This window comes from Hypanus sabinus, chromosome 2 (genome assembly GCF_030144855.1).
Source record: "Hypanus sabinus isolate sHypSab1 chromosome 2, sHypSab1.hap1, whole genome shotgun sequence".
NCBI lineage: Eukaryota > Metazoa > Chordata > Chondrichthyes > Myliobatiformes > Dasyatidae > Hypanus > Hypanus sabinus.
The window spans coordinates 201092864-201114955 of NC_082707.1; positions in this window are offsets into that span (position 1 = coordinate 201092864).

The following is a 22092-nucleotide window of genomic DNA, read 5'->3' on the forward strand; positions in this document are numbered from 1 at the left end:
AACTGCAGTCTTTCAGTTGTAGAGAACTTTGAAGAATAATTGAATCTAACCAAAATATACTTGGAACATCTCTTGCTGCGACTTTTTCTTTCTTCCAGGGGTGAAATAGACACCTTTGACATGATTAGAGTGTGGTTAGCGTAACATTATTACAACACCAGAGACTTGGATTCAATTCTGCTGCTGCCTGTAATGTTTAGTCGATGATCTCATGCCTTTCCTCCGTGTGCTCCGGTTTCTTCCTACATTCCAAAGTCATATAGGTTACCAGGTCAATAGGTCACATGGGTGTAATAGGGCAGCGAGGACTCGTTCGCCAGGAAGGGCCTGTTACTGTGCTGGATCCCCAAATAATAAAATAAATAAATATTTAAATTCTGATTTTAAAAAGTCGTTCTATGAATTTCCACAATGAAGGGGGCACAGCAAAGATTGCATGAAGAACGAGGAAAAAAAAATATACATTACAGCCAACCACCATGTAGGAGAGTTGGAAGCTGACTGAAAAGTAAAATGTGTGTGAGAGAATACAGAAATTCACGGACTGCTCTCCTGAGTAAGTGTTGCACCTGCAGCAGACGTTTTGTGTGGATCTCTGTTTCTGGTGATGTCAAGTTCATGAACAACGTCTCTGCTGTGCAGCTCAACTGTACATGGGGTGTCAGGCTTGCAGAATAGCTCCACAAAATACATTCTGTTATCAAACCTTGCTCTTTCAGCATGGACAATACTGCAATCAATACCCGTTTCAAGACTGCAATCAATATCCCTTTCATTCTCAGCTGTGGAACCCACAGCCAGCTGAATCATAGGAACAATCTTCCCCACCATCAAGGATATCGTAAAGAGGTGCTGCCTTAAAAAGCCAACATCCGTCATCTCATAGCTACTATCAGGAGCCTGAAAATTCACACTCGACAATTCAGAAACAGATTTTTCCCCATCGGATTTCTGAATAGTTCATGAACTCATTAACACTATTTTGTTATTCTTTTACTTTGACATATTTAGCTCTTTTTGTAACTTATATTTTCATTATACTGCTGCAGCTAAACAACAAAATTTTACTTTATTTAGACATAGTGCAGAACAGGTCCCTCTGGTTCAATGAGCCACATCACCCGGCATCCCACTATGCAACCTTAGCCTAATAGCAGCTAATAGTGGCACCGTCTGTCTAAGTAGACAATGGATGCACCCGGTTTAGGACTCCATTGGGTGTGGAACAGCGTCGGCTGTGGCTGAGCAAGCCGATTCTTGAGTGGCAGTCCTTGGCAATGTTGTGGCTGGGTAGTGACTGCCGCAGCGTTCCTTCTCTCTCTCCTGTCCCACCACAGTCGAGTTCGTTTTTCCTCTGCATTGGTAATGCCTGAACGTACAGCCTGTTGCCAGGTGCACTGATTTGCAGCTGTCTCTTCCCAAGTGTCCACCCTGATATCAGCAGACTTCAGGTCACGTTTACAAACGTCCCTGTAACGCAGCAGTGGACGCCCTCTAGACACAAGCAGTAGTAGTGTTGCACTAGCTGCAATGCTACTGTTGCACCCTATTTCACATCATCCAAAAATCTGATTCTGAGATACAAGTGAACATTATCTGAGACTAGAACATGGCTGGCACAGATTACCCAGATACATAGCATTGCCTACCTTTAATAATTTTGAATCCTTACTCATACTAAAAACAAAATTTTCATCGCCTCCGAATTTAATGTCTTATAATTTCACAACTTGATGTTTGCAACATAACCCCTCACCTTGTCCCCAAACCTGCAACGAGTCAATGATCTTGCCAAAAGCACCTGGTCTCATTGATTCAATATTATGATACAATATACACAAAGTGGCCACTTTTTTCGGTACATCCTATATTTAAAGTAGTGACTACTGGGGATATGTTCATGGTATTCTGCTGCTGTAGCCCATCCACTTCAAGGTTTGGCATGTTGAGGGCTCAGAGGTGCCCGTTTACAGACTACTGCTGTAACGCTTGTTTATTTGAGTTACTGTCACCTTGAACCAACCTGGCCATTCTCCATACGGCAACAAGATATCAGAGCAGAATTAGGTCATTTGGCCCATTCAGTCTGCTCCGCCATTTCACCATGGTTGATCCATTTCCCTCTCAGTCCCAATCTCCTGCCTATTCCTCATATCCCTTCATGTCCTGACTAATTCAGACCGCTCCACCTCAGCCTTAAATACACCCAATGATAACCTCCACAGCCATCTGCGATATCAAATTCCACAGATCCTCCTCTCTCATTAGCAAAGTATTTTCACTCACTGTATTTTTTTTTTGTTTTTTGCATCATGCTCTGTAAACTTTAGAGACTGTTGTGCATGAAAATTCCTTGAGATCAGCAGTTTCTAAAGTACTCAAATCAACCTGGTTGACACCAACAATCATTCCAAGATCAAAGTCACTTAAATCACATTTCTTCCTCAACCTCTTCACCATGTCTGACTATTGAAAATCCTGAGCATTGATGTCATTGTATGCCTCTGTCATGTTTAATGCTGTAGTAGATTTTGGTTGTTCTACCTGCTTTATAAGGTACTTACGACTATGTGGCTAAGCATAACTTCAATGTCAAATGGAAGTTTGCTGATGACGCCACTGTTGTCTGAATCAAAGGAGGTGGCATATCAGTATATGGGAGGAAGAATGGAAATGTGGCCAAGTGGTGTCATAACAAAAACCTCTCACTCAATGTCAGCAAGACCAGGAGGCTGAATATAGACCAGGAGGAGGCAACCAGAGGTCCATGAGGCAGTCCTCATCGGGGGATCAGAAGTGAAGAGTGTAAGCAACATTAAACCCCTTGGTGTTATCATTTCAGAAGATCTGTTCTGGGCACAGTACACAGGTGCAATTATGAGAAAAGCACAGCAGCACCTCTACTTCATTAGAAATTTGCGAAGATCTGTTATGACATCCAAAACTTTGGCAATTTCTATAGATGAGTGGCAGAGATATATCTTGACTGGTTGCATCATGGTCTGATATGGAAATACCAATGTCATTGAATGGAAAATCCTAACAAAGTAATGGATACAGACCAGTCCAGTGTGGGTAAAGCCCTCCCCAGCATTGAGAATTTCTCCATGGAGCATGGTCGCAAGAAAGCAACGTCTATCATCAAGGACCCCTACCACATAGATCATGCTCTCTTCTCATTGCTGCCATCAGGAAGGAGGTACTGGAACCTCAGGACCCACCCCACCCACCTGGTTCCAGAGCTGTTATTAACCCTCAACCATCAGGCTCTTAAACCACTGGGATTAACGTCACTCAACTTCACTCACCTCATCACTGAAATTTTCCTAAAAACTATTGGCTCACTTTCAAGGACCCTTGATTTGATGTTCTTGATATTTATTGTTTATTTATTTATTGTTGTTCTTTCCCTCTTTTGTGTATGCATGGTTGTCTTCTGCACGTTGGCTGTTTGTCCATTCTGTTGGGTGTGGTCTTTTATTGATTCTATTATGTTTCTTATGAATGCTTTCAAAAAAATTAATCTCAGGATTGTATATGGAGACATATATGTACCTTGATAATAAATTTTCTTTGAACTTTGAAGTTTGAACTGGTAGAAAATTACAAGTAATTGCTTCAAGATCTCAAGTGGATTGAGCTTGATTTATTTGTCCAAATGTGTATCTGTTCAGCTCCATCAATGCTGTATGTTGTTAAGGAATCCATTTGTTCATTTCTATGGATAATTGAGAATGGCATGTTTTGCTTAAGACCTTATTAAGAATCACAGAGAAAGTGATGGGTCTTGAGCACTTCAAGGCAGAAACAATAACTCCACGTGAACAAATAACTTTCAGTCTGATACAGGTGAAATTAAGAGATTTAAAATGAAATATCTTCAAACTAATCATTCAAATGAGTATCAGATTCGGGTTTAATAACATGGGCATATGTCATGAAAATCACAATGCAATGCATAATAGAAAAAAACTGTGAATTGCAGTAAGTGTGTGTGTGTGTGTGTGTGTGTGTGTGTGTAATTAAATAAGTAGTGCAAAAATATAAGTTACAAAAAGTCCTAAGATAGTGTTCATGGTTCAATGATGATTCAGAATTGGAGGTTCAGAGGGGAAGACGCTGCTCCTGAATCACTAAGTGTGTACCTTCATGCTTCTGTACCTCCTTCCAGAAGGTAACAATGTGAATAGGGCTTGACCTAGGTGAGGGTCCTTAATGATGGATGCCATCTTTTTGAGGCATTGTTCCTTGAAAATGTCCTGGATACTATAGAGGCCAGATCTGACTAAGTTTACAACTCTCTGCAGCCTACTTTGATCCTGTTCCATAGACACCCTCCCATACCAGATAATACAACCAGTTAGAGTGTTTTTTGCAGTGCATATGTAGAAGTTTTTGAGTGGAGGATCAGAGGGATCTTGGGGTCTGAGTCCATTAGACACTCAAAGCTGTTGCGCAAGTTGAATCTGTGGTTAATAAAGCATACGTTGAATTAGCCTTCATTAATCGTCGGACTGAGTTTAGGAGCCAAGAGGTAATGTTGCAGCTATATCGGACCCTGGTCAGACCCCACTCAGTTCTGATCACCTCACTATAGGAAGGATGTGGAAACTATAGAAAGGGTGCAAAGGAGATTAACAAGGATGTTGCCTGGATTGGAGCATGCCTTATGAGAATAGATTGAATGAACTCAACTTTTTCCTTGGAACAACGGAGGATGAGAGGTGACCTGATAGAAGTGTATAAAATGGGAGGCATTGATCATGTGGATAGTCAGAGGCTTTTTCCCAGTGCTGGAATGGCTAACACAAGAGGGCACAGTTTAAGGTGCTTGGAAGTAGGTACAGAGAAGATGTCAGAGATAAGCTTATTACGCAGAGAATGGTGAGTGAATGGAATGGGCTGATGGTGGTGGAGGTGGATATGATAGGGTCTTTTAAGAGACTCCTGGACAGGTACATGGAGGTCAGAAAAATAGAGGGCTATGTGCAGCCCTTGGTAATTTCTAAGGACAGGACATGTTTGACACAGCTTTGTGGGCCTGAGGGCCTGAATTGAGCTGTAGGGTTTCTGTGCGATTGGGGACATATCAAATCTTCCCAAACTCCTAATGAAATATAGCCACTGCCATGCCTTCTTTGGAGCTGCATTTGTTTGTTGGTTCCAGGGTAGATCCTCAGATATTTACAGCCAGGAATCTGAAATTGCTCATTCTTTCCACTTCTGATCCCTCTTTCCAAATGAAGGGGCCGGCGTTTGAATGGCTTCTATCTCACTCAGTGAGGGTTTGTAAGACTGTTAGGTATTTGACACTCATTCTGTTGAATCAATTGCTATTTCCTCCTATTCTGTTTGGGTAGCCTCCAACCTGAAGGCATGAATATTGATTTCTCCTTTTTGGTTAAAAAACATTCCCTCCTCCTCTCTTCTTCTATTCCCTTCTCTAGCCTCTTAACCTCCGCTCACTTGCCTATCACCTCCCCCTGGGCCTTTCCTTTTTTCCTTGAATTTTCACAACCAACGGTCTCTGGAGTTTACAGATGATGGTGCGAAAATCTTTTTTTTAAAAAAAAAGTGATTGCTTGTTCTATGGGCAAAAAGCCTTGTTAATGAAAGAAGTCAGGAGAATAGCCAGACTGGTCAAACTGACATTAACTCAAATAACTGCACATTACAACAGTGACGTGCAGAAGAGCATATATGAATGCACAACACATCGAACCTTGAAGTGGATGGCAACAGCAGCAGAAGACCATGAATTTACACTTAGTGGCCAATTTATGAGGGACACAAGGTAAATGCCAATGAGTGTCTGAAGACCTGCATGCCAAAAGCTCTCATCATCACCCTAATTCCATTATGTCAGTTTTTGTTTATTCTGTTGTGTAGTTTTTGCATAATTTATGTTAATTTAAGTCTATGTAATTTATGTTTGCATAAATTTATAATTTATGTGTGTAATGTACAGTGCAATAAACAGCATTTCATGGCATTTATGGATATGTTTGGTATTGACAATAAACTTGAATTGATCACAACAGTTGGCAACACTACTGTATAACATTGACGGCTATTCCATTCTTTGCAATTTCAAATCCCCACTCCTGATTCACACCCTCAGCAATTGTGCAAGATTTTCCTCAAAGCAGAAAGGTTGCTACAGTAGGAGATAAAAGACGAAACAAGCATAGGGAAGTGGGGAACGCAAAGTAGGAGAGGGACAGTGGAAGTAGAAAAGAGGAAGAAACTCCAACTTGGTTTATTATTAGAGTACAAGAACACTACAGCACAGAAACAGACCCTTTGTCCCATCTAGTCCATGCAGACCTATTAATCCACAAGACCATAAGATGTAGGAGCAGACGTAGGCCATTTGGCCTATTGGGTCTGCTCCACTATTCAATCATAGGCTGATCCAATTCTTCCAGTCATTCCCACTCCCCTGCCTTCACCCCATACCCTTTGATACCCTGGCTAATCAAGAACCTATCTCTCTGGCTTAAATACACCCAGTCACTCGGCCTCCAGAGCCGCTCATGGCAACGAATTCCACAGATTTACCACCCTCTGACTAAAGTATTTGCTCTGCAACTCAGTTCTAAAAGGATGTCCTTCAATCCTGAAGTCATGCCCTCTTGTCCTAGAATCCCCTACCATGGGAAATAACTTTGCCATTTCTAATCTGTTCAGGCCTTTTAATATTCAGAATGTTTCCATAATCTGCCTAGTCCCATCGACCTGCACCTGGACCTTAGCCTTCAGCCCCTCCCATCAAATTACCCATCTAATTTTCTCTTAACTGTTGAGATTGAACCAAATCCATAACTACCGCTGGCAGTTCATTCCACACTCTCACCACCCTCTGAACGAAGAGGATCCCTCTTATGTTTCCTTAAACATTACTCATTTCACCCTTAACCCATGACCTCTAGTTTTAGTCTCACCCAACTTCAGTGGAAAGAGCCTGCCTACATTTACCCTATCTACACCCCTGAATTTTGTATACTTCTATCAAATCTCTCCTCAATCTTCTGTGCTCTAGGGAATAAAGTCCTGACCTATTCAACCTTTCCCTATAACTTGGCTCCTCAAGTTATGGCAACGTCCTTGTAAATTTTCTCTGCGTGATTTCAATCTTTCTTGTAGATAGGTGACCAAAAGCTTCCTCTACATTAGGCCTGATCAATGCCTTACCAACTTCCGAATTTGGTTCTTTGACTTATGAAGACTGATGTGCCAAAAGGCTTGTTTATGACCCTATTTACCTGTGAAACCATTTCAATAAATCATGGACCTGTATACCCAGACCCCTTTGTTCTGCAGAACTCCTCAGTGCCCTACAGCTCACTGCGTAAGAACTACCCTGGGTGGTCCTACCAAAGTGCAACAAAGTGTCTGCATTCAATTCCATCTGCTGTTTATCAGCCAATTTTTTTCAACTGGTCCAGATCCCTCTGCAAGCTTCGATAGTCTTCCTTACTGTCCACTATCTCCCATCTTGGTGTCATCTGCATGCTTGCTGACAGCACATACCAAGTATTGTCACATATACCAAGGTACTTTGAAAAAAATTGCTTTACATTTCATTCATACAGATTTCTTCACATCAGTCCATTCAGGTAGTACAAAAGGAAAATAGAACTGAATACAGAATAAAGATTTACAGTTACAGAGAAAGTACAACCAAGACAGAAAATAATGTGCAAGACCTAGACGAGCTGGATTAGAATAGAGAAGACAGAAGAAAAGTACAGCACAGGAACAGGCTGTTAAGCCACAATGTTGTGCTAAACCAGCTAAAAGGTAATTCTAAAACACCCAAACATGAATCCCTCCTACCTACACAATGTCCATTGCCCACCATTTTCCTTACATCCATGTAAACCTCTTAAATAAATTTGTCTCTACCACCATACCAAGATAACACATTTGAGGCACCCACCACTCTAAGTAAAAAAAAAAGTTCCTCTCACATCCCCTTTGAACCTACCCTTGTAAAGACAAGTGGAAGTTGAAAGAGAGAAATAAATCGAGTCCAAGTTAGTATTAAGGTTTTTCAGGCTAGTTCAAGAACCTGATGGCAGTGGGAAAAAGCAGTGGTTGAACAAAGAGGTGTAGGTTCCTGAGGCTTCTGTACCTCCTACAAACATCAAGAGCAGGGCAGCACCCAGATATCGGGGGCCAGGGGCAAAGTGGGGGGGGGGGGTGGGAAAGGAAATGTGTGTGGTAGAATCTAATTCCTAATGGGGGATGTTGTCTTCCTGAAATATCACCTCTTGTCAATGACCTTACATGTAGGTCTCCTTCACCCAATCAGGCAGTAAGATTGAGACCTCTACTAGGCGTATTGTGAAACTTTTCTCCAATGTTCCTCTGATCCTAACGTTTGACCACATTGGTAAAACAGAAAACAGAGTCAGTCATAGAAAAGCACAGCACAGAAACAATCCCTTCAGCCTATTTAAACTGTGTACGCCCAATATGTTTAACTAAATTCTGTTTCAAATGTAATGAATAGTAGTGAGATTTATTTTGCTCCCAAATCATAAACAAAGATATTGAAATGCATTTAATGTAGGAGAAATACTGTTCCCTCATTGTTCAAAGTTCAAAGTACATTTAAAGTATATATACTGTAGCATAATGCAATAGGTGACAGATGACATTGTTCATAATAAAAACTGATCTACACCATCATTGACTTGTGTTCACTGTAAGAGATAGTGTTTCATAATTACATCAGTGTAAGGTGACTGCTTTTGGTTTGTTTGTAACAGAAGTACGTAAAGGGTTGCGGCTTTTGTTAAGCACGTTTTATTCACAAAATCCTATAATAGCATATATAACCTTGAGATTGGTCTTCTTGCAGCCAGCCACAAAACAAAGCAACAATGGAATCCATGAAAACCCTCACACAAGAACAATAAACATCCAATGTGTGATATGTCGTAAGGTTAAGTAAAAATGTCACCCCTACTGCCAAGATACTGCATGAGGTTGGTTGTTGATGGAGAAGATGCTTCAGAACCAGTAATACTCAATCCAGCATTTACCTTGTTGAAATTCAAATATGTTCTTGCAAGAATAAAATTTAAATTAAAAACATAAATCTCTTTTCTGCAGAGAGGGGAGAGAGGGGAGAGAGGGTCTCCCCCCCCCATTGTTAGATTGACCAGCTTTTGGATGAGGTGTTACCACCATTCCTACATGTTCTCTCAGTTCCTGTATACCACTGTACAGCCACCTCACAGGAAACATCCAAACACAGAAAATCTACAGCACATTACGGGCCCTTCGGCTCACAATGTGGTGCCAACCATGTAACCTACTCTAGAAGCTGCCTTGCATTTCCCTACCACATAGCTTTTTTGCTTTTCTAACCTCCATGTACCCAAGAGTCTCCATTGTATCCACCTCTACCACTCCACTGGCAATGCATTCCACGCACCCACCACTCTGAAAAACTTAAATCTGATATCCGATTTATTCCTACTTCCAAGCACCTTAAAACTATGCCTCCTCATGTTAGCCCTTTCAGCCCTGGGAAAAAGCCTCTGGCTATCCACATGATCAATGTCCCTCATCAACTTATACACCTCTATCAGGTCACTTCTCATCCCCCATTGCTCCAAGGAGAGATAGCCAAGTTCACTCAACCTATTCTCATAAGGTACACTCTCCAGTCCAGGCAACATCCTTGTAAATCTCCTCTGCACTCCCTCTTTAGTATCCACATCCTTCCTGTATGAGGTGAACAGAAATGAACACAATACTCCAAGTTGGGTCTAAGTAAGGTATTCCACTCCTATATAACTTTACAGCTATGTAGGAGTGGAGAAAGCGGCAGAAAATTCTAAACTTAGCCAGCTCTATCATGGACACATCATGACACCTTCAAAATGCATTTCCTCAAGACGTCTGCATCTGTGATTTTTCCACCCAGCAATCCCACCCTAATCACAGGAGAATCTACAATGACCAATTAACCCACCAACCAATTCCTCTTTGGATTCGGAGTGGACACTGGTGCACCCAGAGGAAACCCGCACAGTCACAGGGAAAACATACAAACTCAGTGGCAGGAATTGAACCCTGGTCATCTGCATTGTAAAGTGTTGTGCTAACCACTATGCTACCGTGCCACCCTGTGTATTTGGTCAATATCTTTTTATAAATATTGGCCAGTTTGACTCTTGACGTATATAATAAACATACTTGCACAAATGTTTTAAGTGACTCCGGCCATTTTGATCTTTGTTCATAACCCATGTATCCTGCAAGGTACAAAAACAACTTCTAACAGGCAGTTAAACAGGAACATGGATAGGAAAGACTTAGAAGTGTCATAAGGTGGGCATTGGGAATGGACTCAAATTCAAGACACAGACACTAGGGAGAGGACTAGGTGTGTCAAGAAAGCAAGGGAAGTGGGGAAGAAACAATGCCGGACAAGACACAGGCCCTGGACAAGACTAGGAGACAGGGCATGGGCTAGGACTAGAGTAGGAAAGTGGGACCTGGACAAAGAACTAGGAACTGGGAACCTGGACAAGGACTCTGAGCCAGAGACTGGACAGGGACCCAGAACCTGGGTCTTGACTCGAGTTCAAACTCCAGATCCAGGCTCGGACTGGATGTGGCAAGGCAACAGGACTGTACATGGGGGCAGGACGCAGGACTCCAGTGCTGGACGAGGACATGAAACTCAGACTTGGTCTTGATTGAGGGAGGGCAGGAACGCAGAGCCTAGGTCGAGGGAGGGCAAAGCAGAAGCAGGGAGAGGCATAGCTGGACACAGACACTAGCTCTGGACGAGACCAGGACTCAGGGCCCAGGCTACGACTTGGACTTGGACTTGGACTCAGACTGGAACCTCCGCAGAGCCTTGGACTTGAGCACAGGAACACTGATCCTTGGACTGGTACACAGGAACACAGAACAGAGCCAGGACCCCACCTTGGGAACAGGACATAGGGCTTGGATTCATGCACAGACACTAAACAAAGGGACACAAAGAGACAGTTCCAAGCTCAACAATAAATAGTTCTTTCTGTTGGCATGGAAGGGCTCCAGTCTCACTCCAGTGGTTGAACTTGACAGTAATACAGGTGAGGATGCAGGCATTGGAATAGCCAGCAGGGCTACAGGCCAAGCTTCAGAGGGAAGGAAGGGATCAGTTCAGCCTCAGGGTAACAGCAAAGACTTACTTACCCAACAGAGACAAGGACCAGAAGGGACACATCCTACCATAGGGTAACAGCAAGTCCAGCCTCACTTACCCCATAGAGAACAAGATACCAACAAGACAAACCAGCAACTACACTCAAACCCAGGGCCACTTATATTCCAGCCCCAATATGAGAATGAGGTGCCTGTGATTAAGCCCAACTGAAACAACGGACAGCCAGAAGACCCGGAGTCCAGAGTACATGGATCAGACCATGAACCAGAATGCAGAGACTGGACCATGACACGAAGTTTATGGGAAAAACACTGGCAAATGGATGTAGCTTTGATGGGGCATCTTGTTTGGCATGGTCAAGTTGGGCCGAAAAGCCAGTATAAAAGCTGCTATATGTCTCTACAGTTATGATGCCCTGATTGAATGCATAGAGGTTTATAACTTTAATCATGGAGATTTTAAGGATTTCTTTTAATTTTTTTTAAACCAGTTATCAGAATTGTATTTGAAGAATTGCATCTGAAAGATTAACAGAGTCTTACAAATTGGTTTGAGCAGAAAATAACAGAATCTGTTAGATATTTCCTTGACAAAAATAACTGATGAAAATAATATTTGGAAGCAGTTACACACAATAACTTTGACTTAATGTAGAATTAAAAATGAATACAGTTAGATTGAATAAAGTGTATTAATTTGTCTTCATTAAGATGTGTCATTTTGCAGTAATCTTTTAATTAACTTTGAAAGTTTTTATAAATGATGTTTCGACAAGTGGTATTAAAATAAACTCAAAATTAATTAATTTTCATTCCAAATAATTTAAATGTTGATTCATTTTCATTGTAAAGATAATGAACAGTGAAAAAGTAAATTGTAATTTAATTATTAATTTTGATAGATTTATGTACATTGCAGGCTTTATTGACTTAAGGTTTTATTGTTAACAGTCTGTTGGACAGATTCATCATCTACTTCTTCTTCTTAGGCAGACCTTTGGTAGTGAGCATGACTTTCTTCCTTTTCAGTTTCATGGATTGTAAGATGACTAACAGGACCAGTGTGGAAAATGCAGAGGAGATTCTAAAAGTATCAGGTAGGTGGTAACTTATCAGGTGATAAGTCCTTCTGCAGCTTTCTACGGCTCTTGTGTGCTTCCAATGTGTGGACTCTGGTTTTTCAATACAGTACTGAAAGCTCCTTCTCCATTCTGCGCAATCAAGGCCCAGTGATTCCCAGGAGTCAGTGGGGATGTTGCCTTTTATTTCCAAGGGGTCTTGGAACACATATGTAATTTATTTTCTTCAATCTGCTTGGCAATTGTTATAGATTACTAGTGACACTATAATTAGAAAACTTAAGCCAGTGTCTGAGCTTTATACCCAATGTTTTTGGCTTCTGCTTCACTTTTGACTGCACTAAGGAATCATGGAATAATACATCATTGGAATATGGTCATGCCTTTCTCATCTGGGCGTCTTACTTTAGTCGTGTGTTCCTGTCCACCCTGTACATTCCTATCTACACTTTATTGGGCACAGAGAGGAACCTAATGTGATCTTCTGCTGCTGTAGCTCATTCACTTCAACGTTTGACATATTGTGCATTCAGAGATGATCTTCTGCACACCACTGTTGTAATGCATGGTTATTTGAGTTAATTTTTGTCAGCTTGATCCAGTCTGCCCATTCTTCTTTAAAGTCCCTCATTAACAAGGTATTTTCACCCACAGAACTGCCACTCACTGGAATTTATATTTCTGTTTTTCACACCATACTCTGTAAACTCTAGACATGGTCAGGTTTGAAAATTCCAGGAGATCAGCAGATACTCAAAACACACCATCTAGCACCAACAATTATTCCACGGTCAAGGTTGCTTAGATCACATTTCTTCCCCCATTCTGAGGTTCAGTCTGAACAACAACTGAATCTTTTGACTATGTCTGCATGCTTTTATGTATTGAGTTGCTGCCACATGATTGACTGTTGAGATATTTGCATTAATGAGCAGGTGAACAAGTGTAACTAATTGAGTGACTGCTGAATGTATTTGTCTGTAGTTCAAAGCCCAGCCTCCATTTCCTCCTCCCTCTTCTATTCAATTTGGATTTACCTCAAATTCACCTCAGCATAACAAACAAAAAACAACTGTTCTCTATCATATTTTTGTATGATCGTTTGGTTTTATACTTACTTTTTAATTGGGCCAAAAGAAATCGAAACTATTTGAAATGATACCCACTTTTCTTCTGCTTTCTCCCCATTCTCAATGGCGAAGGAGATATTATCACTCATGGTGATTCTTCAGGATAATGGCTCAGTTTAAAGTTATATGAAGTCTCACAAAGATAGCACCAGTGAACAATACAACCAAAGGTGATATTCTTCAGGAAGTACAGGTCACTCCTTTTTTTAATTGCTATTTTGTATAATTCTGACTAGAGTGGGCTGACTCTGCAGCCTGCCATCAGCCAACAACACAACACTAAATTGAACTGAACTATACTGAACATTTGTAGACTATTAAATGACTCTGTGGTTTGCTGTTTTGCATTCTGTGTTTCTTCTTCATTTTTTGCTAGTTGTGCAATTTGTTTTTTTTTTAATCCTGACTATTACTCAGTCACGGCAATATGGCTGCATTGGAGAGAGGTGCAGAAGAGATTCCGTGGGCTGTTGCTAGCACTGTGGAAATAGATTTGAATGGGTAGTCTGGGATTGTTGCCTTTGGGACAAACATGGCTGATGGAAGATTTGGCGAGATGTTACAGCTGGTTGACTTGTTACCTCAGAGCCATGGCAGCCAACAATCAGATGCAGACCTCCTGTAATGCTTGTGGACAGTTTGTACTTTCTTTTTGTGGCTGTGTGGGATTCCCACCATTCCTAAAAATACTTGAGTTGATAGGTCCATTGTAGAGTGTGTAGATGAATGGTAGAATTTGACAGAAGAATAAAATGGCTTAGGGTTGGATAGGTGTGAAACTGGACACTTAATGTTTGGTGAGGACCCAATGGACCGAAAGTCCTGCTTTTTCCATGCTGTATCTCTCTAGATGGTTCCTTAAGGTTGTTACAGCCAAGGGGTGGTAACGGGGACAAGCTCCCACTAACTTATTAAATACTCCCAATGGCATGCTTCTCAAATAGCCTGTGACAACCAAGTCCAGCTCCTGGCTTTCAAGTGTGGCTATCTATTAATCCCAGTGGAACCATTTCTATTGACAGGAGAATGGGCAAAGGCAGGTTACTGGCACCTTAAAAGTATTTGCTTCAGGCAGATGGGGCTCATCATCTGTGTTTGGTTGCTCATCTAGGAGAATGAAAACTCTCTCAAACCTCTGCTGCCCACTTTCCGGAAAGCCGTTGGGAATAAATCTCAAGGGAAAAATCCAGAGCGGGGGTCCATCCCTAAGACAGTTCTATCTTGAGTTCATGCTGACTGGCAACTCCTACGGCACTACCAGTGCCAAACTGTATCGGTCTCTACTGTATCTTTGGGTTTGTCAGGTACTCAGAGAGGGGGAGCTTGCATTATGGGCAACATGGGCTTCCTCTCCATATTGTACTACCCTGCCTTGTGTATCACATAGACAGCCAGGATGCAACATTCATGGTTGACCCTGACCAACAGAGGCTTCAGATCTCTCCAGATGTCTAAATTTCTGATGGGTGTTGTCTGTAGCTTTCTGGTCAAGGTGGTAATTTCATACAAAGTTCCTTTGGTCGACATCTTCTGGGTAGATCATGAAACCATATACTTCACTTCTTTTTTGTCTTTTTACGTTCATTTTTCATCTTGAATGTGATTCTGGAACTGTTGGATAGTGTGATTGGCAGTTTGGCGATTGTTTGGGTGTTTCAGTGTTCTGCAGACTCAAAGGTTCCACTTAATGTCAGAGAAATGTATACAATATGCACCCTGAAAAGCTTTTTCCCCGCAAAACATCCACAAAAACAAAAAAGTGCCCCAAAGAATGAATGACAGTTAAACGTGAAAACCCTAAAGTCCTCTCCCTCCCCCCCGATCCCCCCTCGCACACATAAGCGGCAGCAAGCAACAATCCCCCCTCCCCCTCTGGTAAAAAAAAGGGCACCCACCACCGAGTGTGAGCTGGGCGATAGCAAAGACACAGACCTTGCAGTTACCACAAAGGCGATCACATTTGATCCAACATTCTGCAACCCACAGGTTCTCTCTCTCCGTAATAAGGGAGAGCGAGGTGTCCCCCATTTTCACAGTGAGTGGAAGACATAATAACAACCCGCTGGTTTGTTTTGTCACTTTTTACGAGCTCTGTGTCCAAAGATTGCAAAGATCTCGGGTCTTCAGGCCCACAGTGATAGATTTTCTGGCCTCCCTGACAACACACGAGTCTCCTGTCGTGGCACCGACCCTCGATCCGCCCGTCTCCAGAGCCCTGAGATCTTAGGCTTCCAAACACTAGGCCGGCTCTCAGGCCAACCCCTTGGTGTGCCGAACAACGGCCGGGCCTGAAACCCCAAGAACTGGTTCCATTCCTGCAAAGAATCATAGTCATAGTCAGCGTGTAACTCCAGATCAGGGTCTCCAAAAGAACCCTGAAAGGAAAAAATAAAGATATTAAAGATTGGAAATTGAGCTGTTTCCAAAGACGCATGCAAAACAAAAGATCTGATTGTGGACTTCAGGAAGGGTAAGACAAAGGAACACATACCGATTCTAATAGAGGGATCAGAAGTGGAGAGAGTGAGCAGTTTCAGGTTCCTGGGTGTCAAGATCTCTGAGGATCTAACCTGCTCCCAATGTATCAATGTAGTTATAAAGAAGGCAAGACAGCAGCTACACTTTATTTGGAGTTTGAAGCAATTTGGCATGTCAACAAATACACTCAAAAACTTCTATAGTTGTACCATGGAGAGCATTCTGACAGGCTGCATCACTGTCTGGTATGGAGGGGCTACCGCACAGGACCGAAAGAAGCTGCAGAAGGTTGTAAACCTAGTCAGATCCATCGTGGGCACTAGCCTACAAATTATCTAGGACATCTTTAGGGAGCGGTATCTCAGAAAGGCAGCGTCCATTATTATGGACCTCCAGCACCCAGGGAATGCCCTTTTCACACTGTTACTGTCAGATAGGAGGTACAGAAGCCTGAAGGCACAAACTCAGTGATTCAGGAACAGCTTCTTCCCCCTGCCATCCAATTCCTGAATGGACTTTGAAGATTTGGACACTGCCTCACTTTTTAATATATAGTATTTCTGTTAATGCACATTTTTAATAATCTATTCAATATACATAATTGACTTACTTGTTTATTTATTATTATATTTTGTTTTTTATTATTTTTTCTCTCTCTGTTAGATTATGTATTGTATTGAACTGCTGCTGCTAAGTTAACAAATTTCATGTCACATGTTGGTGATAATAAACCTGATTCTGATTCTGGAGTCGCCGTTCAGTGCCATCTTAACTCTGAGATGATTCCGGGAAGCAGAGGCAGCATAAAGAACCTGGCAGTGAAAAGGCTGTGAGCTGATGTTCGACTCCATTTTGCTGATTAAAGCTGCCATTGTTTGTTTGCCAATTGAAGCAAAGTGGTGGGGGGGGGGGGGAATAGAAACATTGAGTTGAATGCAGAAATTGAGCACCGTCTGCCTGACTTTTTATCACTGGAGGATCACTCTGCTACGGAGGAGGAAGACTGCCTTTTTATAACTCAAGATCATTCGTTGCCAGAGAGAGAAAGTCCTGCTGTAGTTCCTGGAGAATGTTACTCAGGTTATCTGTGTTTTGGATATGGGCTTGAACTATAGACTTCTTTTAGTCTTATCATTTTTTATATTCCGAGTTTTTCATTCCTTTTTCTCTTTTTTTGTGTGAGAGGAAAGGGGATTTGGGCATTGATGTGCCTGTTCCATTTCTGTCTTTTTTTTGTGGAGGGATTTGAAGGTTGATGATCAAGCTGCCAATCGTTTCTTTCTTTTATTTCTGACTATCTGGAGAAGAAGAATTTCAGAATTGCATACTTTGATCATGATGCACTGAGACGTAAGGCGAGATATCGGCTTTTATTGACTGGAAGAAGGAACCAGGAGTGAGTGTCCATCATACTATGACCTGGAGACTGAGGCCGAGCGTCAGGCCTCAGATCGCCTTTATACAGGGGCCTGTGGGAGGAGCCACAGGAGCAGTCAGCAGGGGGCGTGTCCAGACAGGCACATAGTTCACCACAGATCATAAATGAACCTTGGAACCTTTGAACTTTTTGAAAGATGAGCCTGACAAATTCAGATAACCTTTGCTTACGAAAGCTCCAGTTGAGAAAAAGAAGAACGTATACACTGGTTATAAAGTTGGGATGAGTGAATCCCTTGCAGACTACAAAAAAGATTAAGAGTTTAAGATTATGAGCAAAGATTAAGATTAAGAGGGAAATAAGGAGGCAAAGAGATGGTATGAGATGGATCTGGCAGATGGAGTAGATACGAGACCAGTAGAGCTGCCGCTGTCTGGAGCTGCAGGGGGACTTTAGCAAGCATTTTGCCTAATCCCACAGAGTGGGCTGGTCTGGAAAGTTAAGTGCAATGGAATTTAGGAAGAATCAGTTGGATTCAAAGTTGGAGTGGAGGTCGGAAGCAGAAAGTGGACAGCATGTAGATAGAGGAAAGAGTTAAAAGGGCCACGAGGGGCAACATTTTCAAGTAGATCAGTGTTAGCATAGAGGACAAGATGTCAGAGGAATTAATTCAACACTCAAAGTAAATTTATTATCAAAATATGCATACATTATAAAACTTCACAGACAGCCACAAAACAAAGAACCGCAAAAGAACCCATTAAAAAAGATCATCAAACACCCAAAGTGCAGAGGAAAAAAATGTGGAAACAATAAAAGCAAGCATATAGTGTTCCACAGACTCAGTTCAGCACGGAGTTGAATAAATGTCACAGAGCAGCGAGCTGAATTGCCTCAGGTTCCCACATCCTGACCTTTGCAATCTTGCCCGGTGGCTTAAATTGTCTTAGGGTTGGAGGCGGGTACGATAGTATCATTTAAGAAAAACTTGAATAAATACATGGAGAGGCAGAGCTTAGAGAGATATGGTCCCAATGCTGGAAAGAGTGGGCACTGTAGTCAACATAGATTCATTGGGCTGAAGGACTTGTATCTGTGTTGACTTTCAGTCTCCATGATTCAATGACTCTCGTTGATGTTTACAACACTATGAGAGACCTAGAATAAATATGATAGTTATTTTCCCCTTCAGAGAATCAATGAATAAGGGACTTACTCATTGATTCTAAGTTAGAATAATGATCAAAACATTGGTGAAATATTTATGAAGAAAGTTTTTGATCTTTTACTGCCTTAAAGAGTGGTAAAGGCAGAAACCCTGAAAACATTTAAAAACTGTCTGGATGTACTTTTGTGTTTCTGAAAAATGAACAGAAAAGTCAATATATAGTAGTTTTAAGTTACAGAGAGGTTGGGAGAGGGATAGAAGAACAAAGGAGATACTTCTGGTGAGGTGAGTCAGGGTTACCATGGGGATATGATGTGATGAAGCTATTTGAATGAGAGGTTAATGGGTGATTTTATATAATGAGCAAAAACAAAGAAAAACGTAACAGTTTTGGAACACAGAACTGTAGGATGTGCATAGCAGTTCATGCTGTGCAGGTGAAGGAAGAAAAACTGAGGCAATATTATTGATGGATGATTTACAGAAGAACTATCGAGTTTTTCTACACAAAGTAAATGAGTGTCTTAAATGTGCTGAAATCACCACTGAATCTGGAAGCTGAATGACCTAATTCCATACTGCAAGTTTCAATGATTCCCTGGTAAAGAAGTTGCTCAAACTTAAGGCAGACAAATTGCTGCAGCATTCAGATTTTGCAGCGCAGGTTTCAACAGAAGGGATTAATTTAATCTTCACCAATGAAATATTTCTATCATTGGCATACTGCCGGCCATGATATACCAAACGAAAGCTCCAGAGACTTAATTAAAAGAGATGCTAAAATCTGTCAAAATGGAAGAATTTAATAGCTCCAGTAATTAGTTGAAATTTTAATTGGGCTTTACAAAAAGTGGCATTTGGCTCAAAACATCATTTGATTCATACGGTTTTCCAAAATTATTGCATTTAAATTGTTGTCTGACTGTCATTCGAATAGGCTCTAATTGGGTACAAGATCTTGTTAGGGAAAATTTTCTGTATGGCAATAACACAAAATGCCATAGAATAAATGTCACAGGATAATTTTAGCAATTGTAGTTCATCGTATTTATGCAGTAAAACATATGGTCATTTTTGGAATTCATTAATTAGTTTTACTAATTGGTGCCTTAAAAGGTTAGTAAACGATGCAAAAAAAATAGCTGGGAGAAATATTCTGTTGAAAAGAAAAATCATTGAAGCATGAGAAGTTTACAAATTGATCCATAAGAATATCATTATTGCTTTGAACTTATATTGTTCCTTTGCAAAAGAATTTGATTAAACTAAGATTAATCAGCTCTTTTTGGTGAGATCTGGTCCAGGGACAGGCACTCAGTCATTCCTAGCTTCTGCTGATCTGCCAGCACTGCACTTATCTTTCTTGGCATGTCTTAGGGCCAGGGATGACTTGCTTTCATCCGAATCTATTGGGTGGCAAATGAGAGCAATATGGGAGCCACAGTCTCTTATACTGCTTCTGTATGTGCTTAATCAATAAACTTAAAGTTCTCAACCATATTCTGAATGCTCATCCAGGATAGAGGGGATGTTGTGTTTCTTTGAGGAGGCTTCAAGTAAACTGTCTAGTCTTTTCTTACATTTCGCTGATGAAGTTTTCCCATGATACAGCTTGGGACAGAGTGTCAGTTTTAGGAGTCAGGCATGCAAATAGAGTCATAGAACACTACAGCACAGAATCAAGCCCTTCAGCTCATCTCACTTTTCACCCTTAGCCCATGACTTCTAATTGTAGTCTCATCCAACCTAGGTGGAAGAAGACTGCTTGCATTTAACCTATTTATACCCCTCATAATTTTGTATACCTCCATCAAATCTCTCCTCATTCTCCTATGCTCTAGGGAATAAAGTCCTAACCTATTCACACTTTCCCTAGAACTCAGACACTCAAGCCCTATCAACATCCTTGTAAATGATGTGGTCCGCCAATAGCTGACTGTATAATGGAGGTCTCAATGTAGGAAATGTCAGTCAGGGTGAAGAAACTGTTTTCATTCATGTGTTTCCAGAGGATTTGGAGGATTTTGTAATGATTGTGTTGGTGGTAACTATCCAATGTTTGAGAAGTTTGTTAAGGTAGCCCATTCTCAGAAGAATGCATGGAAATAGTCATAGAGAAGAACAGCACAGAAACAGGCCCTTCAGTCCATCTAGTCAATGCTGAAACCATTTAAACAGACTACTCCTATCGATCTGCATCAGGACCATAGCCTTCTGTACTTGTACTATCCATGTACCTATTCAAACCTCTTAAATTTTGAAATCGAGCTCGCATTTACCACTTGCGCTGGCAGCTCATTCCACACTCTCATAACCCTCATTTTCCCCTTAAACTTCTCACCTTTCACCCTTAACCCATGATCTCTGGTCAAACACTCAACCTCAGTGTTTGAGATCCAGACATGCTTCTGTTCTGAGGCTATGCTCTCAGGCCCTACACTCTCCTCCTAATGGAAGCATCCTTTCCACGTCCATTTTTTACAGGCCTTTCAATATCCAGTGGGGTGCAATGACATTCCTCCCTCCCATTCTTCTGAACTCCATTGAGTACCAGCCTACAGACGCCAAGTGTTCCTCATATGTTAAGCCTTTCATCCCATTTATGTAATATAGCTAGCAAGATGTCTCCTTCAAATGGTATCAGAGTTAGAGAGGGCAGTGAAAAAGACATATGCTATACTTGCTTTATAAGATCTATATAAATCTTACATCCATCCCACAATGTGAGGGAGTAAAAATCTTTGCATTATGACTCCATTGCAATGGACAGACGTGAATTTAAAAGTCTAATGACCTGTAGAAAGAAGCTGCCCCATAGCTTGGCTTTAATGCTGCGATACCATTTGCCAGACAGAGGAAGCTGGAACAGTTTATGGTTGGGGTAACTGGTATCCCCAATGATCCTGCAGGCCTTCTTTTTGCATCTCCTGCTATAAGTGTCCTCAGTGGAGGGAAGTTCACATCCACAGATACACTGGGCGGTCCGTACCACTCTCTACAGTGCCCAGCAATCAAGGTTGGTGCAGTTCCTGTACCAGGTGATGATATAGCCTGTCAGGATGCTCTCATTGCTGCTCTTGTAGAAGGTCCTGAGGATTTTCAGGCTCATGCAGAACTTCTTCTGCTGCCTGAGGCACAAGAGACACCGTTGTGCTTTTTTTGCTACACAGCCGGCGTGTACAGTCCAGGTGAGATCAGCGGCGATGTTTATACCAAGGAAAAAACTATTCACCCCCTCCAAAGTTATGGATGATGAGAGGTCAAATTGAAGACCAAGTTGAAGCTATACAGAAGGCCCATGATTCATGTAATCAATGATGTGTATGTCTTGTTACTATTAAGCATACATTAATTTAAATGTAAATAGTTAACAAAAATCTGGGTAACAGGTGATTGTCTTTATTACTTCTTCAGAAATACATAAGGTGTCTTTCTCTGATGCTCCCTTAAGGTTGTTATAGCTGGGGTTGGTAATAGCTTCACCATAGTAGCAAAAAGCAGAAGCAATATTAGTTCAGCATTTAGCACTTTGTGCAAGAACTTCTGAAGGAATTAATCTCATTACTAAAGATTCACAGATTGCAGTAATGTGTGGAAAGATTAGAGGGTCACTGATGGCAACTTCTTTCAGAAGAGACTGATGGGAGTTGAGAACTTACTCGGAAAGAATAGTGGAGG